This window comes from Rutidosis leptorrhynchoides, chromosome 9 (genome assembly GCF_046630445.1).
Source record: "Rutidosis leptorrhynchoides isolate AG116_Rl617_1_P2 chromosome 9, CSIRO_AGI_Rlap_v1, whole genome shotgun sequence".
Lineage (NCBI taxonomy): Eukaryota > Viridiplantae > Streptophyta > Magnoliopsida > Asterales > Asteraceae > Rutidosis > Rutidosis leptorrhynchoides.
In genome coordinates, this window is record NC_092341.1 from 220,323,914 (window position 1) to 220,333,659 (window position 9,746).

A 9,746-nucleotide genomic window follows, 5' to 3' on the forward strand; every position below is an offset into this window, starting at 1 on the left:
GATCCAGGGTGGCCATGCGACTCGCATGGCCAGAAGCACAAAATCATGCGAGTCGCATGGAGTGAGATTGCTGGTCAGGTCCTATATAAAGCCAGTTTTCTGCCGAGTTTTAATCATCTTTTTCTCTTCCTCTTCATACGTAAATATATTTATATTTATAATTTATATTTTAATTTTAATTATAATTCTAATAATAAGGGTATGTTAGCGAATGTTGTAAGGGTGTAAGTCGAAATTCTGTCCGTGTAACGCTACGCTATTTTTAATCATTGTAAGTTATGTTCAACCTTTTTATATTAATGTCTCGTAGCTAAGTTATTATTATGCTTATTTAAAACGAAGTAATCATGATGTTGGGCTAATTACTAAAATTGGGTAATTGGGCTTTGTACCATAGTTGGGGTTTGGACAAAAGAACGACACTTGTGGAAACTAGACTATGGGCTATTAATGGGCTTTATATTTGTTTAACTAAATGAAAGTTTGTTAATGTTAATATAAAGATTTACAATTGGGCGTCCCTATAAATTACCATATACACTCGATCGGACACGATGGGCGGGGTATTTATATGTACGAATAATCGTTCATTTAACCGGACACGGGAATGGATTAATAGCCACTAGAATAATCAAAACAGGGGTGAAATTACATTCAAGGGTAATTGGTGTAATTGTTAACAAAGTAGTAAAACCTTGGTTTACACGCAGTCGATAACCTGGTGTATTCATTAAACAAAGTATTAAAACCTTGTTACAATTCGAATCCCCAATTAGTTGGAATATTTAACTTCGGGTATAATAATAATTTGACAAGGACACTTGCAATTTATATTTATGACTGATGGACTGTTATGGACAAAAACCAGACGGACATATTAAATAATCCAGGACAAAGGACAATTAACCCATGGGCATAAAACTAAAATCAACACGTCAAACATCATGATTACGGAAGTTTAAATAAGCATAATTCTTTTATTTCATATTTAATTTCCTTTATTTTATATTTAATTGCACTTCTAATTATCGCACTTTTATTTATTGTTATTTTATTTAATCGCACTTTTAATTATCGTACTTTTAATTATCGCAATTTAATTTTATCGCATTTTTATTCGCAATTTCATTATCGTTATTTACTTTACGCTTTAATTTAAGTCTTGTATTTATTTAATATTTTACATTAGGTTTTAACTGCGACTAAAGTTTTAAAATCGACAAACCGGTCATTAAACGTTAAAAACCCCCCTTTATAATAATAATATTACCTATATATATATATTTGTATTTTTATAAAAGTAAACTAATTTAGCGTTGAGCTTTGTTTAAAGATTTCCCTGTGGAACGAACCGGACTTACTAAAAACTACACTACTGTACGATTAGGTACACTGCCTATAAGTGTTGTAGCAAGGTTTAAGTATATCCATTCTATAAATAAATAAATATCTTGTGTAAAATTGTATCGTATTTAATAGTTTTTCCTAGTAAAATATAAGCTATTTTATATACACCTCGTTCGACATCACTGAATCACTGGTTTCTTCTTCTTTGGACTTGGTTCTTTTTCCTAATCTTCTAGGGATATATGATGTTTGTAGTGACCCGAACTTTTCCATGTTTATATATATTAATTGAGATTGATATTTACATGATTAAATGTTTCCAACATGTTAAGCAATCAAACTTGTTAAGACTTGATTAATTGAAATATGTTTCATATAGACAATTGACCACCCAAGTTGACCGGTGATTCACGAACGTTAAAACTTGTAAAAACTATATGATGACATATATATGGATATATATATATAGCTAACATGATACTATGATAAGTAAACATATCATTAAGTATATTAACAATGAACTACATATGTAAAAACAAGACTACTAACTTAATGATTTTTAAACGAGACATATATGTAACGATTATCGTTGTAAAGACATTTAATGTATATATATCATATTAAGAGATATTCATACATGATAATATCATGATAATATAATAATTTAAAATCTAATTTGATATTATAAACATTGGGTTAACAACATTTAACAAGATCGTTAACCTAAAGGTTTCAAAACAACACTTACATGTAACGACTAACGATGACTTAACGACTCAGTTAAAATGTATATACATGTAGTGTTTTAATATGTATTTATACACTTTTTAAAGACTTCAATACACTTATCAAAATACTTCTACTTAACAAAAATGCTTACAATTACATCCTCGTTCAGTTTCATCAACAATTCTACTCGTATGCACCCGTATTCGTACTCGTACAATACACAGCTTTTAGATATATGTACTATTGGTATATACACTCCAATGATCAGCTCTTAGCAGCCCATGTGAGTCACCTAACACATGTGGGAACCATCATTTGGCAACTAGCATGAAATATCTCATAAAATTACAAAAATATGAGTAATCATTCATGACTTATTTACATGAAAACAAAATTACATATCCTTTATATCTAATCCATACACCAACGACCAAAAACACCTACAAACACTTTCATTCTTCAATTTTCTTCATCTAATTGATCTCTCTCAAGTTCTATCTTCAAGTTCTAAGTGTTCTTCATAAATTCCAAAAGTTCTAGTTTCATAAAATCAAGAATACTTTCAAGTTTGCTAGCTCACTTCCAATCTTGTAAGGTGATCATCCAACCTCAAGAAATCTTTGTTTCTTACAGTAGGTTATCATTCTAATACAAGGTAATAATCATATTCAAACTTTGGTTCAATTTCTATAACTATAACAATCTTATTTCAAGTGATGATCTTACTTGAACTTGTTTTCGTGTCATGATTCTGCTTCAAGAACTTCGAGCCATCCAAGGATCCATTGAAGCTAGATCCATTTTTCTCTTTTCCAGTAGGTTTATCCAAGGAACTTAAGGTAGTAATGATGTTCATAACATCATTCAATTCATACATATAAAGCTATCTTATTCGAAGGTTTAAACTTGTAATCACTAGAACATAGTTTAGTTAATTCTAAACTTGTTCGCAAACAAAAGTTAATCCTTCTAACTTGACTTTTAAAATCAACTAAATACATGTTCTATATCTATATGATATGCTAACTTAATGATTTAAAACCTGGAAACACGAAAAACACCGTAAAACCGGATTTACGCCGTCGTAGTAACACCGCGGGCTGTTTTGGGTTAGTTAATTAAAAACTATGATAAACTTTGATTTTAAAGTTGTTATTCTGAGAAAATGATTTTTATTATGAACATGAAACTATATCCAAAAATTATGATTAAACTCAAAGTGGAAGTATGTTTTCTAAAATGGTCATCTAGACGTCGTTCTTTCGACTGAAATGACTACCTTTACAAAAACGACTTGTAACTTATTTTTCCGACTATAAACCTATACTTTTCTGTTTAGATTCATAAAATAGAGTTCAATATGAAACCATAGCAATTTGATTCACTCAAAACGGATTTAAAATGAAGAAGTTATGGGTAAAACAAGATTGGATAATTTTTCTCATTTTAGCTACGTGAAAATTGGTAACAAATCTATTCCAACCATAACTTAATCAACTTGTATTGTATATTATGTAATCTTGAGATACCATAGACACGTATACAATGTTTCGACCTATCATGTCGACACATCTATATATATTTCGGAACAACCATAGACACTCTATATGTGAATGTTGGAGTTAGCTATACAGGGTTGAGGTTGATTCCAAAATATATATAGTTTGAGTTGTGATCAATACTGAGATACGTATACACTGGGTCGTGGATTGATTCAAGATAATATTTATCGATTTATTTCTGTACATCTAACTGTGGACAACTAGTTGTAGGTTACTAACGAGGACAGCTGACTTAATAAACTTAAAACATCAAAATATATTAAAAGTGTTGTAAATATATTTTGAACATACTTTGATATATATGTATATATTGTTATAGGTTCGTGAATCAACCAGTGGCCAAGTCTTACTTCCCGACGAAGTAAAAATCTGTGAAAGTGAGTTATAGTCCCACTTTTAAAATCTAATATTTTTGGGATGAGAATACATGCAGGTTTTATAAATGATTTACAAAATAGACACAAGTACGTGAAACTACATTCTATGGTTGAATTATCGAAATCGAATATGCCCCTTTTTATTAAGTCTGGTAATCTAAGAATTAGGGAACAGACACCCTAATTGACGCGAATCCTAAAGATAGATCTATTGGGCCTAACAAACCTCATCCAAAGTACCGGATGCTTTAGTACTTCGAAATTTATATCATATCCGAAGGGTGTCCCGGAATGATGGGGATATTCTTATATATGCATCTTGTTAATGTTGGTTACCAGGTGTTCACCATATGAATGATTTTTATCTCTATGTATGGGATGTGTATTGAAATATGAAATCTTGTGGTCTATTGTTACGATTTGATATATATAGGTTAAACCTATAACTCACCAACATTTTTGTTGACGTTTAAAGCATGTTTATTCTCAGGTGAATATTAAGAGCTTCCGCTGTTGCATACTAAAATAAGGACAAGATTTGGAGTCCATGTTTGTATGATATTGTGTAAAAACTGCATTCAAGAAACTGATTTCGATGTAACATATTTGTATTGTAAACCATTATGTAATGGTCGTGTGTAAACAGGATATTTTAGATTATCATTATTTGATAATCTACGTAAAGCTTTTTAAACCTTTATTTATGAAATAAAGGTTATGGTTTGTTTTAAAAATGAATGCAGTCTTTGAAAAACGTCTCATATAGAGGTCAAAACCTCGCAACGAAATCAATTAATATGGAACGTTTTTAATCAATAAGAACGGGACATTGCAGTTGGTATCCGAGCGTTGGTCTTAGAGAACCAGAATTTTTCATTAGTGTGTCTTATCGAGTTTGTTAGGATGCATTAGTGAGTCTGGACTTCGACCGTGTTTACTTGAAAAATGATTGCTTAACAAATTTTGTTGGAAACTATATATTTTTAACATGTGAATATTATGTGATATATTAATCTCTTAACGCGTTTGATATTATGTGATAGATGTCTACCTCTAGAACAAGTCCCATTGACTCACCTAATAATAATGAAGAGTCAAATGTAAATTGGAATGATTCGTGGACTGATTCACAAGTTCCCGAAGAGGAACCGGAAGAAGAGTCGGAACCGGAAGAAGAATCGGAACCGGAAGAAGAATCGGAACCGGATGAAGAAATAGAACCGGTGGGGGAAATAATAAAACGGTTAAGTAAAAGAAAATCCTCAACCAACCGACCAAGGTTAATTATGGTCAATGGTGTTTCCGCCAAGGAAGCAAAATATTGGGAGGATTACCAATTCTCCGATGAATCGGATTCCGACGAGAATTCCGATGATGTTATAGAAATTACCCCAACTGAATTTAAAAAGGCAAAAGAAAATAATAAGGGAAAGGGCATAAAAATAGAGAAATCTAATTCCAACCCCGATGAACTTTATATGTATCGTCAACGCCCGAAGTCCTTAAGTTGTAACAATGACCCGGGAACCTCTAAACCACCAGGTTTTTCTAAACCAATGTGGACAACGACGGCTCGTATTAGGGGAACATCATATATCCCTAGAAACTTGGCAAAACGAACCAAAACCGAAGAAGAAGAAACGAGCGAGTCAGAATAAGATAGTTGTATTCGTGTGGTGTAATATATGTAATATAGTGTTCTTATGCTTTATGATATATGTAAAAATTGCTAGTATTAATAAGTATTTTATTATGAATCTAACTCTTGTCTATTTTACAGTTTAAAAACACAAAATGGATAGACAACCCAATATTTTAAGAGACCTACCCGGAGACATGATTGATGAAATCTTGTCTAGAGTCGGCCAGAATTCCTCGGCACAACTATTTAAGGCGAGATCAGTTTGTAAGATATTCGAAGAACGTTCCAAGAATGTCTTGGTTTATAAGAGACTTTCGTTTGAAAGATGGGGGATATCACATTGGGAAACCCATAAGTTACGATGTGTTTACTTTGACGCATATATTGCGGGGAACCCAAATGCTATTTTACGCAACGGGTTAAGAAATTATTTTGACTCAATATATCCGAATATTGGACTTCGTGATTTAGAAAAAGCGGCTAACATGCAACATAAAGAAGCATGTTATGCTTACGGATTAGTAATGTTCGCTTCTCACCAAAGTGAGAACAAGAACATCGGGCTACAACTATTAAACAAAACGTTTCCACAAGTGACGGAGTCGGTAATTGGGGTAAGAAATGAGGTTTTTAGATTATTACGGGACTGTTGGACATTACGTAACCCTCGTCCCTTTGACGACGTTACAACACGCTGTCTTATCAACGGCCATAACGGTTATGTTGCACAAGACCAAGGATGGGAAGTAGTCCTAGTAAAACCAGAATGCATGACTTGTTTCTGGACGTATGAATTACGTGTCTTTATTGCCTTTGCTGAACGACTTGTGTACTAGCTAGAATTATCTTCACAACTATCTTGTATCAAAGTTATTGTGTGCTATATTTCATGCTTTATGTAAAATAAGCGGTATTGTAAGTTTGTAAAATATTGTATAAAAGTTTGAACGCGAAATATTATTATAATCAGTTTTTCATATAGAATTGTAGTAGTTGAATTGTATATTAGCTACTAAGTATGAACTTAACGGGTAGGTACTACCCGAATTTAAACTTATAAAACGCTAATATGAAGAAAAAGCTTTTATAAATGAGTTCATATTATGCTACGAAATACTATTAACTACTCTTAATATTCTGTATGATTAACTTGTTCCATTTAACTATTTTGAAGGAAATGGCACCGACTACTCGACACACCGTGAATATGAATGAAGAGGAATTCCGTACTTTTCTAGCTTCAAACATAGCCGCAGTACAGGTTGCGCTACATACCAACAATAACCTTGGATCTAGCAGTACAGGAACTGAAGGACCGATCGGATTGAAACGGTGGACCGAGAAGGTCGAATCGGTGTTTGCCATAAGTAAGTGTACTGAAGAGGACAAAGTAAAGTACGCTACGCATACCTTCACAGGTTCTGCGTTAACATGGTGGAATACCTATCTAGAGCAAGTGGGACAAGACGATGCGTACGCACTACAGTGGTCAGCATTCAAGCACTTGATGAACGAGAAGTACCGTCCCAGAACCGAGGTCAATAAGCTCAAGACAGAACTTAGAGGGTTACGAACCCAAGGATTTGATATTACCACGTACGAAAGACGATTCACAGAATTGTGCCTATTGTGTCCGGGAGCATTCGAAGATGAGGAAGAGAAGATCGACGCGTTTGTGAAAGGATTACCGGAAAGAATCCAAGAAGATATAAGTTCATACGAGCCCGCCTCCATACAACAGGCATGTAGAATGGCTCACAAACTCGTGAACCAAATTGAAGAAAGAATTAAAGAACAGACTGCTGAAGAGGCTAATGTGAAGCAAGTCAAAAGAAAGTGGGAGGAAAACGGTGATAAGAATCACCAATACAACAACAACAGCAATTACAACAATAATCGCAACAATTATCCCAACAATCGCAACATCAATCGCAACTACAACAAACGGCCCAACAACAACAACAACAACAACAACAACAGCAGCAACTACAACAATCATCCCAATAACAATAATAACCGCAACAACAACAACAATCAGAAGCAGCTATGCCAAAGGTGTGAAAAGAATCACTCGGGGTTCTGCACCAAATTTTGCAACAAGTGTAAAAGAAATGGTCATAGCGCGGCGAAGTGTGAGGTCTACGGACCAGGGGTTAATAGAACGAAAGGAACAAATGGTGTCGGAACGAGTAATGGCGGAACAAGTAGTGTCGGAGCAAGTTATGCCAATGTAGTTTGTTATAAATGTGGAAAACCGGGCCACATTATTAGAAATTGCCCGAACCAGGAGAACACGAATGGACAAGGCCGTGGAAGAGTTTTCAATATTAATGCGGCAGAGGCACAGGAAGACCCGGAGCTTGTTACGGGTACGTTTCTTATTGACAATAAATCTGCTTACGTTTTATTTGATTCGGGTGCGGATAGAAGCTATATGAGTAGAGATTTTTGTGCTAAATTAAGTTGTCCATTGACGCCTTTGGATAGTAAATTTTTACTCGAATTAGCAAATGGTAAATTAATTTCAGCAGATAATATATGTCGGAATCGAGAAATTAAACTGGTTAGCGAAACATTTAAGATTGATTTGATACCAGTAGAATTAGGGAGTTTTGATGTGATAAACGGTATGGACTGGTTGAAAGAAGTGAAAGCGGAGATCGTTTGTTACAAAAATGCAATTCGCATTATACGAGAAAAAGGAAAACCCTTAATGGTGTACGGAGAAAAGGGCAACACGAAGCTACATCTTATTAGTAATTTGAAGGCACAAAAACTAATAAGAAAAGGTTGCTATGCTGTTCTAGCACACGTCGAGAAAGTACAAACTGAAGAAAAGAGCATCAATGATGTTCCCGTCGCAAAAGAATTTCCTGATGTATTTCCGAAAGAATTACCGGGATTACCCCCACATCGATCCGTTGAATTTCAAATAGATCTTGTACCAGGAGCTGCACCAATAGCTCGTGCTCCTTACAGACTCGCACCCAGCGAGATGAAAGAACTACAAAGCCAATTACAAGAACTTTTAGAGCGTGGTTTCATTCGACCAAGCACATCACCGTGGGGAGCTCCTGTTTTGTTTGTCAAGAAGAAAGATGGTACATTCAGGTTGTGTATCGACTACCGAGAGTTGAACAAACTTACCATCAAGAACCGCTACCCACTACCGAGAATCGATGACTTATTTGATCAACTACAAGGCTCGTCTGTTTATTCAAAGATTGACTTACGTTCCGGGTATCATCAAATGCGGGTGAAAGAAGATGATATTCCAAAGACTGCTTTCAGAACACGTTACGGTCATTACGAGTTTATGGTCATGCCGTTTGGTTTAACTAATGCACCAGCTGTGTTCATGGACCTTATGAACCGAGTGTGTGGACCATACCTTGACAAGTTTGTCATTGTTTTCATTGATGACATACTTATTTACTCAAAGAATGACCAAGAACACGGTGAACATTTGAGAAAGGTGTTAGAAGTATTGAGGAAGGAAGAATTGTACGCTAAGTTTTCAAAGTGTGCATTTTGGTTGGAAGAAGTTCAATTCCTCGGTCACATAGTGAACAAAGAAGGTATTAAGGTGGATCCGGCAAAGATAGAAACTGTTGAAAAGTGGGAAACCCCGAAAACTCCGAAACACATACGCCAGTTTTTAGGACTAGCTGGTTACTACAGAAGGTTCATCCAAGACTTTTCCAGAATAGCAAAACCCTTGACTGCATTAACGCATAAAGGGAAGAAATTTGAATGGAATGATGAACAAGAGAAAGCGTTTCAGTTATTGAAGAAAAAGCTAACTACGGCACCTATATTGTCATTGCCTGAAGGGAATGATGATTTTGTGATTTATTGTGATGCATCAAAGCAAGGTCTCGGTTGTGTATTAATGCAACGAACGAAGGTGATTGCTTATGCGTCTAGACAATTGAAGATTCACGAACAAAATTATACGACGCATGATTTGGAATTAGGCGCGGTTGTTTTTGCATTAAAGACTTGGAGGCACTACTTATATGGGGTCAAAAGTATTATATATACCGACCACAAAAGTCTTCAACACATATTTAATCAGAAACAACTGAA